The sequence below is a fragment of the Oryzias latipes genome, chromosome 16 (genome assembly GCF_002234675.1).
Source record: "Oryzias latipes chromosome 16, ASM223467v1".
NCBI classification, from domain to species: Eukaryota; Metazoa; Chordata; class Actinopteri; order Beloniformes; family Adrianichthyidae; genus Oryzias; species Oryzias latipes.
The window spans coordinates 26,352,154-26,373,714 of NC_019874.2; the positions used below are offsets into that span (position 1 = coordinate 26,352,154).

At 39.3% G+C, this 21,561-nt stretch overlaps 1 protein-coding gene across 1 annotated transcript in view; it reads right to left on the reverse strand.

Moving 5' to 3' along the window:
* LOC101174373 (myocyte-specific enhancer factor 2D homolog) overlaps positions 1-21,056 on the reverse strand; it is a 107,264-nt gene extending 86,208 nt beyond the window's left edge. Inside the window, exon 1 of the mRNA XM_020710361.2 lies at positions 20,834-21,056. The gene's annotated coding sequence lies outside the window, so the exon portion shown is untranslated. The remainder of the gene's footprint in view (positions 1-20,833) is intronic.
* Positions 21,057-21,561: the final 505 nt, after the last annotated feature.

The following is a 21,561-nucleotide window of genomic DNA, read 5'->3' on the forward strand; positions in this document are numbered from 1 at the left end:
CAACACTTTGAGGACAAATTTAGCGTCTTCTAAAAGCTTTTAATGGGTTCTACATGTACCAATAATGTTTTCTTGATATATTTTGTGCCTAAAATTAATTCAATGAATCAGTTTTCTTTTAAATCCTAAATCGGGATTAGTTTCAATAGAAAAGAAACCAGACAGTTTATTTTTCCTGCTTCTACAAACTGTGGGAGGGTTGGAGAGAGGACAATCATCCCTCTTTTCCAGTAAACCTTGATGTGTCAGATATGCATCTAAGAGACAGACTAGTAAAGTTATGCCTTTTAAAGGAGGCAAGTCAAGTATTTGATGACTTAATGAAGTAATGTCAGCATCAAAATGCTTTTTAACATTATCTTTCCCTGTTAAAAATACTTCTTGGCATAAAAAAAACCTTTGTAGAGCTGAAAACCATCTTTCTTTTACCTTTTACATGGTGCCATATTTTCAAAGAGCCTGCATTGGATCAATGAGCAGGAGAGCTAAGCATGTGGAATAAGTCCATGAACAATTTGTCAAATATTTTCTGCCAAGTAGTTTGTGGAAGAACAACACACAGGCATAACAGCCGTACAAACCTTGTTGTGTTGGATAAGTAACAAAAATGTACTAAACGGATTGTGTTCAAGACCCCTATGGAATTTTATTAATGCTAGCATTCATATTTTGGAGATAATCTCTACTAAATAACTGAAATGTGCAACTCTGACAATCCATCTTTGAGCATAGCGTTCTTTGTGTCGACTTTAAACTTTGAAACAATCCAACTTTTATTGGCATATTCTTTACTCACTGGTGAACATTACGTTCCTCCGCATGTTCAGGTTCTACTGCATTTGCTGCCAATACTAGTGCAGACGGGTCTCATTGCAAAGGCCAGTCGTGGTAGCCTTCCTGGCAGTCCTACGAGGTCAGAGATTAACTGCGTGCAGTCTGTTCCAGATTGTCTGGACAAAGAGAAGTCCCCCACATTGTCCTGCAGAGCTTGTCAACGAATCTGTAGGAGATTCCCAACGGTTTTTGAGTGTTTCAAAGAGTGAGGGAAATATCTTCTATAAAAGTAGTCTTCTAGGGAAGCCCACTTTGCAAATTACCCTTGACATCCCATTTACATGGAACGAGCCCACAGTTTCAAGATGGTACTTGAGCTCTCCATCTTTTCCAGAAATCGTTTTAGTGAAGACTTTACAGGCGGAGCAAATCTAACATACCAATCCATGGAGTGAACACCAACTGCAGCAGGGGCTATGATTGAGTGTCAGCCCCTGTAAATTCCAGAGGCTTAAAACAAAAGCCAACTGCTACATTGAAGAAGATGTTTAGCATGGGCAGAAAAGATTTTGAAAAATGTCATGGGTGCAAATCACAGATTTAGTTCAATTGCTGATTCCATATATGCATGTTTCTTACATGTCTTGGTATAAGCAAATGTTTTAATGTTATAGGCATCTTTGACAGAAAAAACATTGTTGCAACAAAGAAATAATATACCAAACGCAGATTTTTCTGCTTTTTACTGGTTAACTGGTTTTCAAGATTTTACTTCAACACCACATATATGGAAACCATTTTTCAAAGTATAAAAAGTTAAAAAGGACAAACTAGCTAGCACAGAAAAAGCAACACTTCCCATTAGTAAAGTGTTTACGTAATTGACGTTAACTTTGATGCTGAGAAAAGCAGCTTTATAGTAGTAAAGTGTAGCATCTTGACACAAAGCTCCTTTTCTTAGCTTCAGAGTTCGTCAGAATTACATTAATTGCATAAATGGTCAAAGTGTTATAGTAATTCAGAGAACATCAACCAAGATTTAGCCAATAGAGCATGAAAAACACACGAAGAAGAAAACAAGCTTAGTCTTTATTTGTAGTAAGAAGGGCATCTCGCTCTGATCTACATATCATTTATGCCCTAAAACCTAAACATTTTTCTTTTTTCCATGAGTTAGTATTTTTCTACTGCGGGCTGTTTTTTCCCCTTCAACCAGCTTAGGTCATTTCCTCTCCTTTCTGCACCAGAGTTTAGGTAAACTTACATATTAGCCAAATGAAGAAGACTACCCAAAAAAAGGAGTCCTGTTGTGAATCAAACTTGTACGTGTGACTGAACTTCAGTTTTTTTTATAATGAATAAAAACATTAACAAGCAAGTCTCAGTTCTGCAGCCTTTCGGTCGTACCGTAAGTTATAAATGTCTAAAATCCTGTCCTCCTCTCCCTTAAACCTTCAACTAATTATTTTCATTGTACAACAGTAGAAGAACAGTGATTATCAAGCCTTCTCCTTATTACACCTTCCTCCCTTCAGCCCCACAAGGTCCTTCCACATTAGTTTTTGGCTGTTTTAATGAGCTTTGAGCAGAGGGTCCCATTGCATCACCACGGATGCACAACCGTAAAATGATGCCACGCCCCAGCAGAGGACATTCTTAAAACCTTCAAATAATCAAATGAGACCTTAACCTTTGGTCGTACTTTACAAGAAGGGCATAAAAGCTGAGGGAGAAAATTAATGGTGTGAAGGCAGCAGATTACAGAAAAAGAAAGAGGTCTTTATAATAGATTTAAAAGAATTTGTACAGTTGAGATAAAATCCAGGGAAAGTTGGAGGTGAGAAGGCAAGAAAGAAAGAGTTTAGAGCAGGGGTCGGGAACCTTTTTGGCCAAGAGAGCCATAAACGCCACATATTTTGAAATGTAATTTCGAAAGAGCCATACAATAATGTAGTGTCCCTTTCCCACACTGAGGCACGGAGACTTAACCTCTTTTAAGGTTCTTTATTCGGGTTACTGCAGACCGCGACAAACGCCGAACAATTAATTCAGCAACTCCTGAGTCTCTCCCGCCGAGACGAGACGAGAGCGCGTCTCCCAACTTTATATTCCCCTGCTCCCGCTGCAGCCCTCCCATTTCCCTTATTCGGCCCATAGCTGAACCCCATTGGTCCAAACTACCCAACAACAGGCTGAGCGACAGAACTGAGAGCCAATCAGCTCTCTGCTTGATGCGGTCAATGAACTCCAGAACTTTTAACGCGGCCCAACAGCCACCCAACTCAGTCCGCGACAATATGTTTAAAACTAAAATACAAGTGAATGTGTGCATTTGATGTAATTTCAACCTTTTTAAAGTACAATAAGTCTGTGGATTCTTTTTAATAACATTGTTATGCTGTTTCTAATAAATGATGAGTATTTCTCGTGGTAGTTTTGCTGATGGTCTAGTCTGGTTTACGTGGTGAGTTTCTGCTTCATGCAGGCGTTGAGACTTTAAACGTGATCGTAGGTCTGAATGTTCTTTAGATGTAACGGACTGATCACATGCAGACGGGGAGCCAAACACACACTCACACGCTGCAGTGAGTGACGGATAGCGGGTTTTACGTATTTACAATCCCTGCGCGATTCACCTGCTGCCTGTCCCCACAACACCTCAGCCCCACCCTCTGCTTTCTCCCTCACACATCCCGTCCCCGCAACTGCGCGCTCTTTCTCAGAGACGGGAGCGCGCAGTTTTAGGCACGGCAATTCACAGGTTTCCGGGTGGTACAAACTCTGTGAATTAATAGACAATTTTAAACTTATACTAGTGCTGGCGCAGATTTGTCTCTCTAAGCACCGCTACTACTGCGCGCCTCTGCCATCGCATCGCGCACGAGAAGGACTGGTCTAATGAAGAAAAAAAATTTGAATTAAAGATTTGTCTGCGAGCCACATGTGACCATCAAAAGAGCCATATATGGCTCGCGAGCCTTAGGTTCCCGACCCCTGGTTTAGAGGGTACAGTAGGAGTCAGGGAGGCTGTGAGCAGCCTGGATATAAAGTTTCTGCTCCTGGCTCCTCTCCTTGCTATTTCAGCTGTGCTGGAGTGCTGGCCAGCAGGCCCTGCTCTCACGCCATCATAACCCTGTTCGCATTGTGACATTGCAGTGGGGCTGAATTCTCCAGATTCATATTACTTTCACCCCACAAAGTCCACATCTATTGGAGTTGGCAATCCCAAAAGGGCTTTTAGAAAGTAAAATTTCCTTTTAACCTAATCTTGACCACATAAATCTCTTCATCTTCTTTTATGAGACTTGTTTTGTCCCAAATAGTCAAAAGCACTGTGGTGGTGGGACAAAGTTTTTCTTTTCAAAACTTTACTTTAGTCAAATTATTTTTAAACCATTTAAGTACTGTTTAAGGATCAGCTGCTATCCTATAGTATAAACTCATAATACTGTGTCTAATCAGAGGGTCATAAATAGAACATTTTCATCTTTTGTGGTTCAATAGTCATTGGCAAAATACTTGCATTGTGAATGATTAAATATAATCACAAATCAATTAGAATAAGACGAATAATATTTTTTTTGTATTAAAGATATTTTCTATCTTATGCCTGATGTCTGAAAACCACCTGGCACTCACATTCTATATCTCTGCTGGTGACCATACATTTCGGCAGCATGGATGAGCAAAGAAAAGGAGCAGGACCAATTCCTAAGCCAACCATGGCCTGCATCCGAATGTCAACTGGCGGAATAGTTCCAAGAAAGAAATGGTTTTTGTGAGTGTGCAGCCATCAGCATATGAATATACCAAATGAATCACACATACACAAAAAAAGAAAAATGTACAAAAGCAAAAGACATTAGTTTGGATTAATCTTTTATTGCACTTTAATGAAGGTAGTTCATCATGCAAGTTCAAATGTAAATGTTTAGCCTGCAAAGTGATTCTGATTTGAATTTTTTCTACTTGTCAAGAAAGATCAATCCATGGGTTTTTCGGTACTGGATGATGTAACAGAGCTTATTCACCGTTATAAGCAAATGCATGGTCTTAAAAAAAATAAAGAAACATATCTTTATTTCTCTTGAAACCTGCTGTGGTCTTGTAGGTGTGCAGTGCTCCTTGATCCGTGCTCCGACTTCTTTTCTCTGCTCATATCTTGGTTTTTAATCGCGGTGAATCAGTGCTCTCTGGCAACAATACAAGCATGACCTCCTATGAAACCTTCTGTGTGCAGAGTGTGGACAGCAGCTTGAGTCATCGAACAGAGGAGCCTTAATCTAAGATGAATATAATGCAGCCGATTCGGATTCCCTAATCCCCTTGGTATTGGCAGCTCTCGCTGGATTTCTGGCTATGTCAGTAATCTTAGAGTCCTGCTGTGCCATAAATGATCACATTTATGGTTATGAAATATATCACATTTAACAGAAGGAGCTAAAGAAGACGCTTTTGTCAGGATATATATCAAAATAAGGACAGTTAATGTGTTTCAAAAAAGTTTAAAGAGGGCACTTCATAAAGCAGAAGAGATTCAAGCATAAGATTTTGAATTAAGTGACGAGCTTTTAAGGATGTTTTGTTCAAGAGAGATTAAACATTTGTAGTCTTCTCAAAATGTGCATTTTTGTGCTACAACATGTGCAACTAATAGCTTTTTTGTTCATATGTAAATATTAGTTGCAGAATACTCCATTTTTAGACACACCCTAATGAAGATGTCAACAACTTTCCATTGGAGGATTTACAGCCCACATCAAACTGTAGTTTTATTGCTTTAGTACAGCAATGAAAGTAGATGGTTAGCAAGGTCTGTGCTGTTTGTGCTGCTCAGTCAACACAAAACAATAAGATGAATAACAGAAACTTAGGAGGGTATTTTAAATTGTGGGGATTTTGTATTACCACTGGTCGTTTTTAACGTCTCACTGTCCAATCAATTGACTGTTCTGCGTCATCTTTTCTAAAATAATAAGCTGCTTCGACGGCCACCATAATCATGCTCCTAAAGCTTTAGTCACGGCTACCTTTACGGGTGGATGTGGGCTGTCTGCAGGCAAAGAAATGGGCTAAAACTTGTACTGGCATCCCGATGGCCCACATAAGATATCACGGTCTCAAACCACTCTGAGAGCCCGTAGAGCAAAAATGTTCACGTATATTACTTTCTACGGGTATGCTGTGAGCAACAAGTCCTACTGAACCCTCATACAACATGCAAGGCCTATGAGGGACCCAGACAAAAAGAGGCAGCACCCGTTCAGGTCAGCTCCAGTTTGGGTGAATGTGACTAAGGTTTAAGGAGGGATATGACTGAGGAAAACACAGATAACTCATGCGTAACAATTCCGGAAAAAAAAATGCATGCAGTGTGTGAAAGCTTTATTATGGATGAAATGTAAACATTTGGCAGAGAAGCTCTTAAGGAGCCACGAAAGCCTGCCAAATGATGAAAAGAAATGTATCAGTGTGCCAAAACTTCAAAATTATTTTTCATTAATAAAAATGTCTACAGTATTATGTTGAGAAATTCCATTTCCTTCAGGTTTTAAAGACCACACACCTATTTAGACAAGTGTAAAGTTTGTTGTAGAAGTATTAGGAAGCAGTGACACTCTAGACAACTCCTATGACTATTTTCCACAAAAGACCATATTTCTGGATTAATATTGGGCACAAGTAGATTTTACTGCCACAGCCACATCAGCGTTTGTGTAGAGCCGTGTCCCTGAGATTGCAGCAGCGACTAGCTGGTAAAGTACTATTTATTAAAAGCTAATCCTGCAAATTGTGTTGGGTTTAGATTGAATTTAGCCTACATTACAGCGGAAGGTTGTGTCTTTGATCCAGATACCCTGACTTTTGATCCTTCGACATAGCCGGCACAATGTCCATCCTGCCAGCTTTAAATCGACTGACCTCTTTGGCTGCTAAAGATTATATTAAAAGAAGAAAAATGCAACTTAATCTGGATAAAATGCAGCAGCCACCACACAGACAGGAAATCAGAAAGCATCACAAAACCCCGGAGATGAAATGTTACGAGAGCAGCAGATTCCTGCAGATTTTACAATTTCTAACCAAAATAAATGTTACATAAACTCAGTCTTTTCATTTGCTAATCTGTTTCCAGCTAGTAGTCAAAAAGGGGTCAGTGCAGATTTCCATTTCAGCTCAAAAGCTGTTTTTTTCCAACTATTTTTTTCAAGGAAAAGGGTGTATTTTAGTCTTCTAAGAAGGTATTTTTAGAAATTTAAAAAAACAAAAACAACAGAGGGATTTACTACTCATTCTTTTCTGTATCGGTTTAACTTTTATGTAACAAATCCTCACTGAATGCTAGAAAGCTCATCAACAGACCTGGAGAGCTCGCTGTTGTTGGGCTTTCAGAGGGAATGATTCCACATGTTGGACACCCTGATCAGAGCTCCACGTTTCAAGTGAATTTTTTAAAAAATGTGGGTGTTCTGCTTAAAATTTAACAACACATTATGGCACTTCACATTACATGACAGACCCTCAAAACTAAGACCTCCCAGTTATTCAACACTGAGAGACTCCATCACGTAGAGAAGAAATGAAGGAATATTTATGTTGCTTTGTGAAATTGGACTTTTGTGGAAAGTCCATTCTAATTTAGATTTACGGTTGACTTTCTTTGAAGGGACAGAGATTTGAGATCGAACTTTTTCCTGCAGATTGGAGGCTGTCTTTAGAAGAAGTGCTGATTAATCTAAGACCAACATTTACCACACAAGTTAGCCACAACTCGGCAGCATTACTTGAGTTCAACAGCCCTCCTTCCTCCTATAGAGAGACATGAAGAACTGTTTGCAAAAGGCAACAAAATAAACTTAGTTCCATATCATTAGAGCCTACTTTCACATGTTAACTGCCACGCTATGAACTAGTGAGTCATGCCAATTTTGAAAGTTTAGAGACTCTTCCATAAAGACCCACTCTGGTCATCATTTGAGCCATTTCAAAAGCATTCCCAATGGTATTTTGTTCATGATAATGCAGTATTTTTCCCCCAAATAAGAAAAACCTGAGTCGTTTTCTAGAATATAATTTCTGCAGAACTATAGCAGTATTTTTTAGAAATTAGCCTTGGAGTTGTGGGTGTGACCATTGGCATGGAGCAACTCCGCCCCCCTTCCCCTCTCCGTTACAGAGAGCTCCGAGCAGGAAGCTTTTGCCCCCACCCCCCCATGCCATCCATTCTGTCTGCTCCCGATTCACCTGGATTTGAATACAGAGACACAACAAAATGCAATTCTATGCTTTATTTTCTTAGTGTATGCCCTCCATCACGAGAAAAATGCTACAAGAACATGTAAAAAACACCAAAAATACCATTTGTGGGTCTTTAACTTTGCAGAGAAAAAGGATGCATCACTAATTCTGACTTAGAGAAAAGTTAAGTGATCATTTCTAAGGGTATGTCATTTTATGCAGGTAGGAGTCCTAGACAAAGCCATGGATCTTTGGTTCACAAGTTTTTTTGGTTAGCTCACATGAATTACGCTGAATTTAAAAACCCCATTAAAGCCAGAAGCATTTATGATGTTAGTAAACCACTGCATCCTCTCAACAGCACCGTTTCTGACACAGCTGTGAATCATATCTATTTGTTAAACACTCAATAGCTTTAATGAATACTTGTTGAAATTTGACCTCAAACTGATCTGTCGCACAATGAAACAGCACGTCATCTCACAAGTCAGCCAGATGAAGACCAGCAGAAAGACAAATTGAAGCCATATCAGCGCCTAAACCGGTTAAGTTGGTATTACTCTCACATAACAATGTTTGATGACAGAGCAATAACTTAAGACTGGTGCCAAAATTTACTGAAGACAGAAATAAGTCCCTGTCTCAGAATCAAAGTTTAAGTAAACTCTCACTATGGCACATGACAGTATTCAAATCCCTGCAGTTTACAGCATCCTGTCGAAGCAACATAAATACCAGGATTCATGCAAAATTTCCATAAAAGCTTTGAGCAAAGACAAATATGATGAAAAAGGAGGTTTAATTTATCTCGATATCTTCTCCATCTTTGAATCTCAGCACTCGGGGTTGCGACTCTGCACTCTGATAGATTACCTGTCAGTCAAACTGTAGGTGGCAAAGATGTCAGCTCCAAGCCAGAGCTTTTTTTTTCTGATGAACTAAAAGTTTATTTAATTGCTGCAGTTTTGATTCTCTTTTTTTGTTTGTTTTAATAGTAAACTATTTAAGCAGATTTTTCAAATCAAATTCAGATACAATCTTTTATAATATCTGAGATTAAAATATGATCAGTTTAACATGCAAAACCACATGAACACATGTAGAGATTAAGAACACTAATATATTGAAAATAACAAAATAATCAGTTATTACATGCAAGTGTTAAACTGGAGTTTTTGAATTAAACATGTTTCTAACAAAGTTTACATTCTTGCAGAATTAGACAACTAATAACATTTTTGTAGTACAACATTTAACAGAACTGCAATGTCCTCTCCTATATATTATTTTGAGAACTTAACAGTGATAAAATACATTACTGTTTTTATTTATAGTTTAAAGACGTAATCTCTTTTTTTTAGTAGTCTTTAAGACTGCTATAAAACAAACAAAAAAGTCTTAACTACCTTTAAAAGACTTCTTTCAGGGCCAATAGTCATAGACATTTCTGTCTATGTTACACTTTCACACTACTCCAGCCTTTTCTGCTACGGTATATATGCCTTTTATTGTGAAAATCAAGTTATAACCATGACATAAAGAACACTTTGGGAAACGACAATGATTCCTAATTCAAGCCTCTGTATGAACCTCTTTTTGTCTGATTGGCAAAGCCATGTGATCAGTAACGGAGACCCTTTAGCCCGTTGCTAACTTTGACCTTTGATCTTTGTGTGATTAAACACTGTTGGGCAACACGGTTGTGTTTACGTGCGCAGCAGCAGAGTTTTAATACATGATGCTATCCAATAGAACGGGGGGAGGGTTCTCCTCCCCGTAGAGTGAGTAATATTGGGAAGGACATAAAAATCTAGGGGTAAACGGGCAAGGCATGCGTTGACAAGATTTCTTGACCTTCAGGACCTATTTGAGTCGCCCCTACTCTTTTTACATCACATCCATTTATGCGTGGATGTTGGCATCTGCAGCGGAACACTGCTTCTTGATTCACTTTACAGTAGTAAATATGAGATTTCTGAAATTTGACTGACTTTTTAAGTAATGACTTGCATTAACAATGGCAAAAATATATATATAGAGGAATTTTAGATCCTTTTTAGATAATGTATAGTTTTTCTGTTCCTAAGTGCAAAAACAGGAGGTGAAGTTGCAAATCCCACCATATAAGGTTTAAAATTAGCTTTTTAACTGGCACAAATTCTTCAGAAAGTAGTCTGGTTCTACATAATCAGATGAGGAGCTTGTCCAACACAAACAGAAAAAAAAAACAAAAAAGTGGAGCAAAGCCTTTTTTTCAGCACAGCCTTACTATAAATGCCTCATAAATCACTAAAATTATCACAAAAAAAAGCACTTTCACTAAATACACAAACGTCTCTCTTAAAACTCATCGGTTGATCTTTATCACCTTTGGCCTGAAGACTCCTCTCTGTGAACACTTTGCCTTAAACGCGGGTTAACCCCTAAATCAGCAACTGATGATGGCTTCATTAAGAGCTTGCTTTACTGAAGGGATTAGTTGTGTGCAAGTAAGGCAGTGCTTTGGCATCCACCCATTTATTATTCTTCACTTTGACTTCAACGGTCAAACTAGAGAAGCCATAATTACAATTATATACAATTAAATGTTTGTAGCAGGAAAAGAACTATTGGTATAAAAAGGTATATATAATCAAGTCCAAACCTCCTATTTTCTTGATATGACACAAACCACAAGTACCAACTGTTGTAGTTCCGCCAAAAACCACTGGGGACTGGTTGCAGATGGAGTAAATTCCCACTGACTCCCACGTGAAATCATCTGATTTTACACTAAAAAATAAAAGTATGTGCAGAATAGTTTCAAGAATGGTCCCTCGCTATATTGCGATTCACTTTTTGCAGTCTCGCCGTTTAGCGTTTTTTTTTTTTTTACAGCACACTGATTCTGTGTGTTTTGCATCCTGATTAGCTGTTGACATTGTCCATTGAACTCCTTTGTGCCACGTCTCCGGTAAATTATGCGTTCAACTTATAACATCTACAAAAACGGTATACTTCAATCGCAAGCAGATCTTTGTTTCCATTCTGCAACACTGGACCTATTTTTATCTGAAGGTTTGAACTTTGAGAGTTTCAACAAGAGGGAAAAGAGTGAAAATGATCATATCTGTCTGATACACAAGCATAGTGTTCCAGCCTTAAAACATCTATAATCCTACTTTGTGGATTTCACCTATGGCAGGTGATTTTTAGAACGCAACACCATTGATGAATGAGGGAACACTGTATTCCTTTATTTCTTATTCAGGGCATTAAATCTTTTTTAAATTACCCTTTTAATTATCCAACCATTAAAAAAAGGTCAACAAAATGTCATCATACCTCAGAAAAATTGCAACTTCATCTCTTTAGAAGCTACAGACATCCATTAGGGCAGACTGGGACTCTTTGAACGTCTAGCAGACGAAAAGCTTATCATAAGCTGGATTGATGCTTGAATTGAATATATATTTTTTTTCTTTTCTCCAAGTGTTCCCAGCTGGTTTGAAAATAAAAGCTGGTAAAATTATAGCTGAGCTCAGAGTACATACGGTTCATCCAGTGCCAGAAATATCACAAAAAGGAAGAGATTGGCTCTCCCTGATTCCTTATTCTGCCAACAGCTCAGGTCTGCATAGGAAAAAGAATCTTGAAAAGCAAAGATTGTGTTTCAGTTGATTGAATGAATACAGTATTTCCAAGAAATAATTAAAATGGTTTCATTTTCATGACCACCTGATAATTATGAAAAAAATAGGCTTCTTGGTCCTCTGAAGAACACATAATGGTGAAAGAAGGAGATACTTATACTGGGGGCTAAAGAATAAAGAACTTTCTTTGAGGCAACAGTAAAAACTTTTTTTGTGCAACAAATATTAGATTTAAAATATTAAATTCAAAATTATTTGAAAGCAATAACACAATGTTTTAGTTTTTGAAGTAAAAAAAATATTCACTAATGATATACCAGTTTAAATGCTTTTTTGTTGTTGTTTTCTGCTTTTTCTATGAAAAGTTACAGTTTGATTTTGAAGTATTCTGACAAATACACATAATTTATGTACAATTGCTTTTGCTTTGTATGTATTGGAGTGTTTGGTTTTAGAGAATAGAAAATCTTAGGATTTTCACACTAAGACTTCATTAAAAAATACCAGGATTTGTATTTAGAACATCAGATTCTGAACGTCTATTGGCTTTTGTCAAAGTGAGAGCTGATTACAGCAAAGATTATAATAATGCTGCTACCTTCATTAAAGACCTACTCCAATAAAAATAGATTTTTTTGGCGTTTTTAACATGTTTTTGTAGCATTTTTCTCACGATTGATGACACATATAAATAACATTTATCTTAAAACTGTGTTTCTGGTTTTTTTATTCAAATCATTGTGAATCAGAAGCAAATAAAAAAATGCAGTTTGAAAAAAGATTGTATTTACTACTAAGAAAATACGGTGGGTGGGCCACAAACACATGCAGAGGCCTCGTCTGAGCTGGCATCTGGCTCAAAAATGTACGGCTGGATAGCTTCAATATAGCCATTTTTGTTGCACCAGCGATGTTAGGTTGGGGGTGTGAGGGGCTGTAAGCTACCAGAGGAGGATATAGACAGAGAACTACCAGATATGGGTGATGGGGGGGCATGGTTCCCCAACTCAGAGATGAATTTCTAATTAACTACTGCTGTTCTGCAGAAATTATGTCCTAGGAAATGAAACAGTCAACTGGATGTTGGCTAAAAACGCCATAATCATCATGGGAATGCTTTTATAATAGACCAAGTGTGTATCTTACCATTCTTTTTACATTCCCAAGTGTGAAGATGCTTGGTTACTTGGTAAAAACACGAGGGTCAGTGCTACATAATCTGACAAGCTGTCAACGCCTCGTCTTGGATTATCCAGTCACACCTGTAATTGGTGAAACACCTTCAACACTTTAGGCATTGCTGCAGGAAGATGTAGCAGCTTCCTCTGTTGTCTTTGAGAGAGCTTCTTCACCCACACACAGAAGCAAAGACAACGGCAATGAGATCACCTACCACTTCTCTCAGAGAAGTTATATGAACACTGAGCTACTTTGTTTGAGAGAAGGGATCACACATCACAGCAAACGCCTTTGAATTGCCAATGCAAGTGCTTTGAAAAGTAATAAAGCCAGTCTGAATAATGTGTACCCAGCGCTTCTTTCAATCATGGAAGAACAACAATAAGTTTGGATTGTTTTTAGTTTTATTTATTTATTTTTTTTTATCTCAGCACTTCATTTTGTTAAGATACAGAAAGCTGTAACTTAAGTCAATCTGCCTCCCTCTGCCTCTTTTCCTGGGGATATGAAATTGGAAATGAATCAAACCCAAGAATGTAACGCTGTGAACTTTTCCACTCTGGCTCAGGGGAGCCCCGGGAGACCCTGCCTGGTCACTAGGAGGACTTTCTTAGGCTGCAGGCACAAAAGGGAAGACATTTTGAAATCACAGCAGGGGGAGACCAGATTGTGAGGTGAGGCTGGCTGCTGCTGCTTCTCACATGAAGTGGCTGATGGTCTCCTCTTTGTGCAGAAACACCTTTGGCTTTAAGTTCCATTAACAGAGAAGAGCCGAGGACGTTTTTTTTCTCCCCTATCTCAGTGTGCTGGGGTAAAGTGTTGCCCTGCAATGATTGAATCATAGCCATAATAGCAGAAGGCAGAGGCCTGCTGTGAGACTGAGTTCTTCCTGTTCTCCTCGCGCAGCGTGGGAACAGCCGTTCGCTCGGCACATAAAAGAGGCCATGAAAGCAACACGAGCAAAGCAGGTAGTAATTGCTCCTTTCTGCTCCTTTTTCTTTCCATCTATTTAAAAAGTAGCACGGCTTGTGTGAGGCTTTTGGTTTGACAGAAGTAAATGTGTTGTGCTCGTCTCACCTGTCCTTTTTTTTCTGCCATCACGAGACAAAAACATGCTTCCACAGCAGGTGAATGCACAAAAGAATAAAAAATAAAATCATATCCAGCACTACAGCTGTTCTACGGGACAAGGCTAAGGCCAAGATGGAAAGGTAACAGGTAAATCAAAGAAGGTTGTAGACGTCTGCCTCCATAACATCGATTCAGCAGCTAAAGAGATTGGTCCTTTATAGAGCCTAAACTACTGATTTCCTTTTATTCCTGTGAACCTGAAGTCAGTCAACATTGAATCTGATTACCAAAGAAATCAAAGACACAGCTCTGCAAAATACAATTAGAGTTTTTGCTTAACAAACCCAATTATGGATTTAAATGTATAATACTGATAAATAGTGTCTTAGCACCATCAACACAAGTTAACAGTAAGATTTTATAGTGAACCAAGATCATGATTATATGTAATCTGCTTTGTTATTTTTCTTACAGATAAAACTATAACAGATAAAAACAGCATATTATGTAGATATTTCTTAAAGTAACACAAAGAGTCAGGATGAAAAAAGAAAATCAGTCTACAGGTAAATTGACATTAGAGACCCACTCTGATCAAAACCGCGTTTTGGTGATTTCAACATGTTCTTGTGGCATTTTTTTTAATGAAAATTACATTTCTGAGTATTTCCGTAATTCAATTCAATATCATTTATATCGCCCAATATTACAACAATAGTCGGCTCAATGGGCTTCATAGCGGTAATTGTATAATAACATGAAATCATAAAGATCATGAAGTCATAGACTTCAAAAGGTAATAAACTAAACTAAACCGACTAGGATAAACTGGGCATCCCTGCCCTTAGACACTCCTTCTCTGTAAGGAAAAACGCCTAAAAGTAGTGTAACAAAGTGGCACTTGTTACTTGTTTATCTACTTGTGTCCACCTAAGTTTACCTGTTTTTCTGCTTACTTACTTCCTCACCAGCGCATGATTGGACCAGTGTTTGTTAAGCTGCTTGGCAGCCATTTTGAATGTTCAGCTGAAACCCATTTTTTGAAAGGGGTGTTTCGTTGATGTTAACCCCTGCATTCCTTCTGCAGTGGTTTGAACCAATTGTGGCGAGGCTATAAAACCAGAGCTCAATGAAAAGAGAGGTGGATGGAGTTCAATATTGAGAAGATGTTGGACGGTGAAAATAAAACCCTTTACCTCCAATAAAGACTCAGGTCACTTAAGCACAGCTGCTTCTGCCACTCCCTTCCACTATATCTAAATTCTTGTAAATGAAGTCATAGCATTTGAAAAAAGTTTATGTGTGACTTAGAAATTACGCTAGGTTGACCACAAGCTCCCTGCTCTGATTTCTTATCAACGAGGAGAGTGAGAGGGGGCGGGGTTTGCTCTGCACTTATGGTCCCGCCCACAACTCTATGGCAAATTTCGAATGAACCAATGCCGCTCTGGAGAAACTATGTCTTAGAAAACAACACCGTTTTTTTTTTTAGTTTGGCTAAAAACAGCATAATCGTAATTTAAAGACCACTTGGAACACTTTGAAAATAGATGAAAAGATGACCGGAGAGTTTTCTAAAGCACTTGGGTCGTAATGAGGCAAAGCAGTCAGAGCAAAAAATTCTGTCAGGTGATATGAGATTAGTTATTGTGCTTAAAAACACTGACATAACAGTATGTCCAATCAATCCATTTTAACTTGTAAACATTATCTTTGTAGCTTTTTTTTTTTACTCTCAGCATATAAAAGTCAAAGGGCACTGTAAAATGAATGAGTAATGTCACCCAGCAGACGCACAACAACATTTGCTGTGCTCCTTTTATTACTTTCTGTAATAACTCTGCAAGTGTAAGCTGCTGTGGTTTGAAGAAGAAAAAAACTTTTGGCACAACAGCTGCTAGACTCTGGCAAGTCCCTCCCAAAGTTACTGCTTACTTCATTACCACGGTTACTTGCTTTTGCTAAGACAGTGGTAAGTACAGTTATGACTTTCAGGAGCTGTGAGCAGCTTGAAAGTCTGCATTTTGACATTACCATGGAGTCACACGTGTTTCAGAATGGAAACAGGGTCTGCAGCTTTATCAGTTTTTCACAAACACACCAGATCAGTACTGATGCCATTGTTGAACATTTCTTTTGAGAAGAATTGGGACCCAGCCTAAGAGAACATAATATATCACATACAGTATGTAGTTATCAGACCATGAGCTCATCGCAAATGGATGGAGAAGACACATAACTCAGTGCTGTACCCTGCAAAAACTGACTTTTACAAATCAAAAGGTTACAAGGTAAAATAAGTTGAAATAAAGCAAGAATTTTTAAAACATGGTAGCAGCAAATACATTGTTTTTCAGCATTGTAGTAAACCAATGTTAAAAAAACTGTCCTGCATAACATTCCATTTGGACATGAGCTAGACAGAGAAATATTCATTTCATCTTCTGCAAGAATTTGATGATCTTCCTCAACATCCTGCATACAGAGACTTGGATAAACATGGAGGGGGAAAAAAACACTCAACACAAATTATTACAAAACAGGCCATCCTTCCAAAACAGGTACTGTAGTCAACTGTAATCTTTGGCTTTTAGATCTATTTGCCCCACAGGTCTAATTAGAAAATATGAATATTTTCAAACCTGGTATAATTTCCTGACTCCCAGAGTTTTTTAATCCACAAAAACTACAATCTCTAGAGCCCCACTCCTTCATATTTGGTATCATTAAGAAGCCCCAAATGTCCTCTGCAGATACCAAAAATGCGTTATTCAGTAGAATGCAGAGGTCAGGAGATATTCAGGTTTAGAAATGTCCTCTACAGATTTGCATTGCTGGTCATCAGGAAGTTAACCTACTCTTTTCTTTTTAAAAACCTTCAAGAAACAGATCAGAGCAGGACAGATGCCACTGTTTTTATTTAATTTTTTGATAAAACAGAAGGTTTAATCATCTACTAAAAGCTTCTACGTTTACTTTCTGTAACAAAAATAAAACAAAGGAGAATTCCAGATTTGCAGAGCCAAATTTCATCGGCATAAAGAGCTGGTTTTATTACCGAGATATAATTTAAAGAGTTAATATATCTTCCACTAATGTGTTATTTCAGCTTCAACTCTTTTATGTAACTACACTAAATACTGTTTAAATACTATTTTGGATTTATCCAAAGATGATGTAAAAATATTGTAATAAAAATTACTGGTTCACTTTGAAAAATAAGACTTGACTTTGCAAGTCAAGACTTATGAAGGCTGCGTCATTTAAGGTCTTCTTAGGACAATCTGAAAATCTTTCAGGTTATTAAGAGTAAATTATTAAGCAAAGGAAAATAACAAAGGCTGCAACATCAGATATAGGTCCCATTGCAGCTGTTCATGCATTTAAAGCCTTAATCACATGCACCTGGACAGCGGTTGACCATGAAAATGGAACGTGTCATTGTTGTGGATTTTGGAAGTGTATCGTGTAGCATTTGTAAGGCTAATGCACACACAACCACGTTTGGGTGATGCCTGTACGCCACACTCTATTCAATGGCGAGGAGCGAGTTCTGGCTCCTTACGGACCGTGTGCAGATCCCTCGTACAGGGTGTGCAGTTGATACACAAGTGCCTGAAGGATTCTTGTAGAATGCCCACAAAATCTATGCTCCGATTGTCCACTTTCCTAAATTCCAATAATCAGACTGCACACAAAAGCCTGCACTTATCACCCGAACAGCCCTAACAAGCCCCGGGCACAGTCTGCAGGATTTAGGGAAGCTAAACAAATGAAAAATTCATTTGACACGCCTGCGTCTCACCTACGTCCCTTTTACTTACCCTTGCGTGTTCACTACGACGCGACCTATGGGCCGCAGCATGCTCGTAAAAAAAATGTGCATGAACGTTTTCCCTGTGCAGGCTCACCGAACGGTTTACGACCTTGATATTTCCTGGCGGCCACCTGCATGCCCTGTACAGGTACACCTATTTTCTGCCCGCAAACAGCCCTTGTCTACCCATAAAGGCAGTTGTGACTAAGGGCTTAGCCGGTTCCAAAGACTTCAAAAGTAATGATAACTTCTTGAGAATGAACTTGGAAGAGCAGGCAGATGTGCGTTTGGACACGGTCAGTCACCGACAGCCCCTTTTGATTTCAAATATCTTGAGAAGGAGGGGAAAAAATTGTATTTTGACAGAAACCTCTAAGGTTTTGGTCTGCTCCCTCACCAGATATTTGACCATTTTAATTGGAAGATTGTTTTCACGAGAAAAGAAAATGTCTCCTCCAGTTTCACACAGCATCGAGCCTCCTTCTGTCAATGAGAGCAGGCTGCAGCTTCGCCTGCGGTCACGGTTCTCAGGGACACAAAAGCCCATTACTTGAGCTGAGCCCATAAGTTATCTGGAGCTTAAGCCTCCTTTCATTGAACAAGTCCAGCTACAATACTTTGTTCAATATTTGGATTCTGATACTGTGTAAGTACAAACATGAAACAGAGAGTGGTCCAGAGATTTCTGTTGCATGAATGTAATTTAAAAGTCAGGTGTCAGGTTGCAAACCTAAGTGCAGGATGAGCTTGTCTGCCAACCTCCAGACATGAGCAGAGCAGCGGAATCTGAGGAAGACGATGATCGTGATGCCCATTGATAATGCCAGGTTTGGGTCAATACACAGGAGCGTCTGCACAGCCGTGTCTCAATGGAAAGAAAAGAGCAGATAAGCACAAGCTTTGGTATCTTGACAATGTCAGAAACAGCAGAGCTGGTTTAAATCAGCCAAACTCCAGATAATGCTCACACCTCAAAGGACAAAAGGAAGGCCTTAGAGTGGCTGACTAAAACCCAACGTTTCCTGCCTGCTGGGTATCAGTTCCCCATTTATGCCGTCATGTGAAAAAGTTCTGGAATGACTTGCAACACATTCCTGAGAGAGGTCTCTGGTCACTGCCTGAATCTAGCACCCCCTGCAGGTTTGTCCATGTTTGGTGGGATCATTTTTAAAATATAGGAAAAGCAAGAACAAGGTAGATGTTTGGTGGTTTTCTTTTAACCCAAGAGCAAAGTGAAGCAGAGGGTGCCCGAGACTTTGGATTAACTTCCAGATCAGCTTCTCACAGACAAATGTTTTATCCACACTGGTCAACTCAGATCAAACAGGTTTATCTTCACATAAGAAGGTTTCCCTCACGTCTACAAACGGATATCAAGTTATACATCTTGTAATTTAATCCTGTTGGAACTGAGAAATTGTGCTTCAGTTGACCCCAAGGTCAGCTCTAAGCATGGCTGTGGGTGAGTGGTGGGGGGCACTGCTCGCATTAATGCTGTGACTGCTCCCCCAAATGTGATGGCCCCAATCAACTCAAGAAATCAAAATTACACAACAATAAACACACACACACAAACAAGATACAACAAAAAATAAATAAATAAGATTAAAAAAATTAAATAATCGTGAGGCTGGACAGACGGACAAATAGACAGACAGAAATAAAAAGATAAATGCAGCCCCGACATGGTAAAAACCAGAGTTCTACTTGTGCTCGTCCCAAGCCCGGCAATGCAGAGAGTGGTGTCAAAGAGCATTCAACATAAAACACATAAGACATACTAAATAGATCAAAGGAGAAGAAAAATACATAGATAGATGAGCTGATATGATGATACTATGGTTTTATTTTAACTTTATGGGCTCAGAAGGATATGACGCCCTCTCAGCACACCTAGCCTGATGTTCTACCTGCACCCCACAGTGGGGCAGGCTAAATCTAGGCCTGGTTGACCCCGATTCTTTCCATGATCCATCTCAAGTGTTTGAGGTAACAGAAAAAGACACAGCTACAGTGCTCTACCCTAAAAGCTGGGCTGTTTCATCATCCACTCAGCATCTGCACCATCAGAGATGCCTTTTCCTTTGGAAACCTGGACCTGACCTGCAAATTGCGGCGCCAACTCTCATCCATCAGTGTTGCAGCAAAACCCTTTGCAGCGTTGGATAATGATGTCACAGATTACTGTTCTTCATGCTTCTAGTTCTAGACATGTCAGAGGCCTCTTCAGAGGCATACACCTTAAATTGTCTCCATGCCTCCCAATTCCCCAGTCACCTGTCTATACCTGAGGGGCTGTGGAGGAAGGCAGAAAGGACCCCAGACAACCTCAGTCCTGACTGCACAGGAGCTCTAGAGATGTCATCATTACAGCCTGCTTCCAGGAGTGAAATGGTTTCCGGGTTTGAGGAGGAAATTAGAAGTTTGATGGCACTCTTTTCCCGGGAGATGTGCAATTACGCACGGCAATGAGAGCACAATTGCTGGAAATGGGCTCACGAGAGAGACGGAATCATTCAAACAGACACAATAGCTTCAAGGATATGAGGAAAAGCACGCAACGAGCTTCTGATCTGTGTCACGCAGCTTTTCTGAGGTGAAAGCCAGCACCTTCCCCCACCTGTCATGCAAAGCCACACGAAAAAATTGATGGCGCAATAAAAGTTGCCAATAAAGTGCACGTGCGTCTTTCCAGCGTGAAGTCAGTTGTCAACAAAATGAAGAGGAATCGCGGCCAAAGCTGGACGGCAGCTTTCCCGTAAACTGCCTCTGACAGCTCCTAATGGGGTGTTTCGCGCAGAGCTCACACACACCGGCGACGAGATGTTCTGGATAAAGGTTGCAGGATGCAAAGGTGCGGGCGTAAGGTGGGAAAGGGGTGTTTGTGGCACTAAAATCAACTTGGGAAAGTGGACGAAGCCTTGTCTTCCTGCTCTTTTAGTTTAAAACTGGTTAAGCTTTCCCAAGCGGGGGAGCACAGAGTTACCGGAACCACGGCGGTTCAAACTACGAGACAAAAACAAAAAAAAGGTCCTAATATTCCAACAACACAGATGTTCGCCAGGAAAAGCAGCAAAAACAAGAACAAGGTGAACTGTGGGCTCTAAGGAGAGAGACTTACCCGAGCTCTGTATCCACATCTGTTTTGACAGCACCGGGGTTTGAAACGTCACACTTTCTTGCATTCACAACGTGGAAAATAATTTCACGAAGAGCCGATGTTACTCTCCACCTACCGCGGTGGCCGCCAATAAAAATAATTCTTGCTACTTGATGTACAATGTAACTATTTAGTTATGGCAAATGGTGCCTAATCTTTCCTGAGTGGCATTGCTTTTTTGACTGACAGACGAGCAGCCAATCAGCGCCGGCCGTCCGCGCTGCTTCAGCCAATCAGATCGTCAGTGTGGAGTTGGTGGAAGGTGAGCTGAGAAGTAGGAAGGGCCGTTGGCGACATCATGTGTTAATAGTTTGTATCCCTCCGCCTGTCATATTTTGGAAGCAAAGACTTTCACCGCTGCTGCTTCTTCTTCTTCTTATATCAAAATGTAACAATTAAATGGAAATAAACATTTACCAATGCTTTATAATTGCATTTTATTATATTACTGTGTACTTTAAATGTGTCAACAATTCAAAAATATCTATAATGCGTAAACAATCCAGGTTATTTTTCATATAAATCACTCAGATCGTTTTATTTTGAAAAGTTTTGCTCCAAGTCAAGTTTTACTGTATATTTAAAGGACGAATTTGCTACTATAAAAGCTTTCATTTTAATTCCAGCTCGAAATCTGAAATGTCAGATGCTGCTGTTTTTTTATTGTTTACTTTAGATGTAGCTAAACA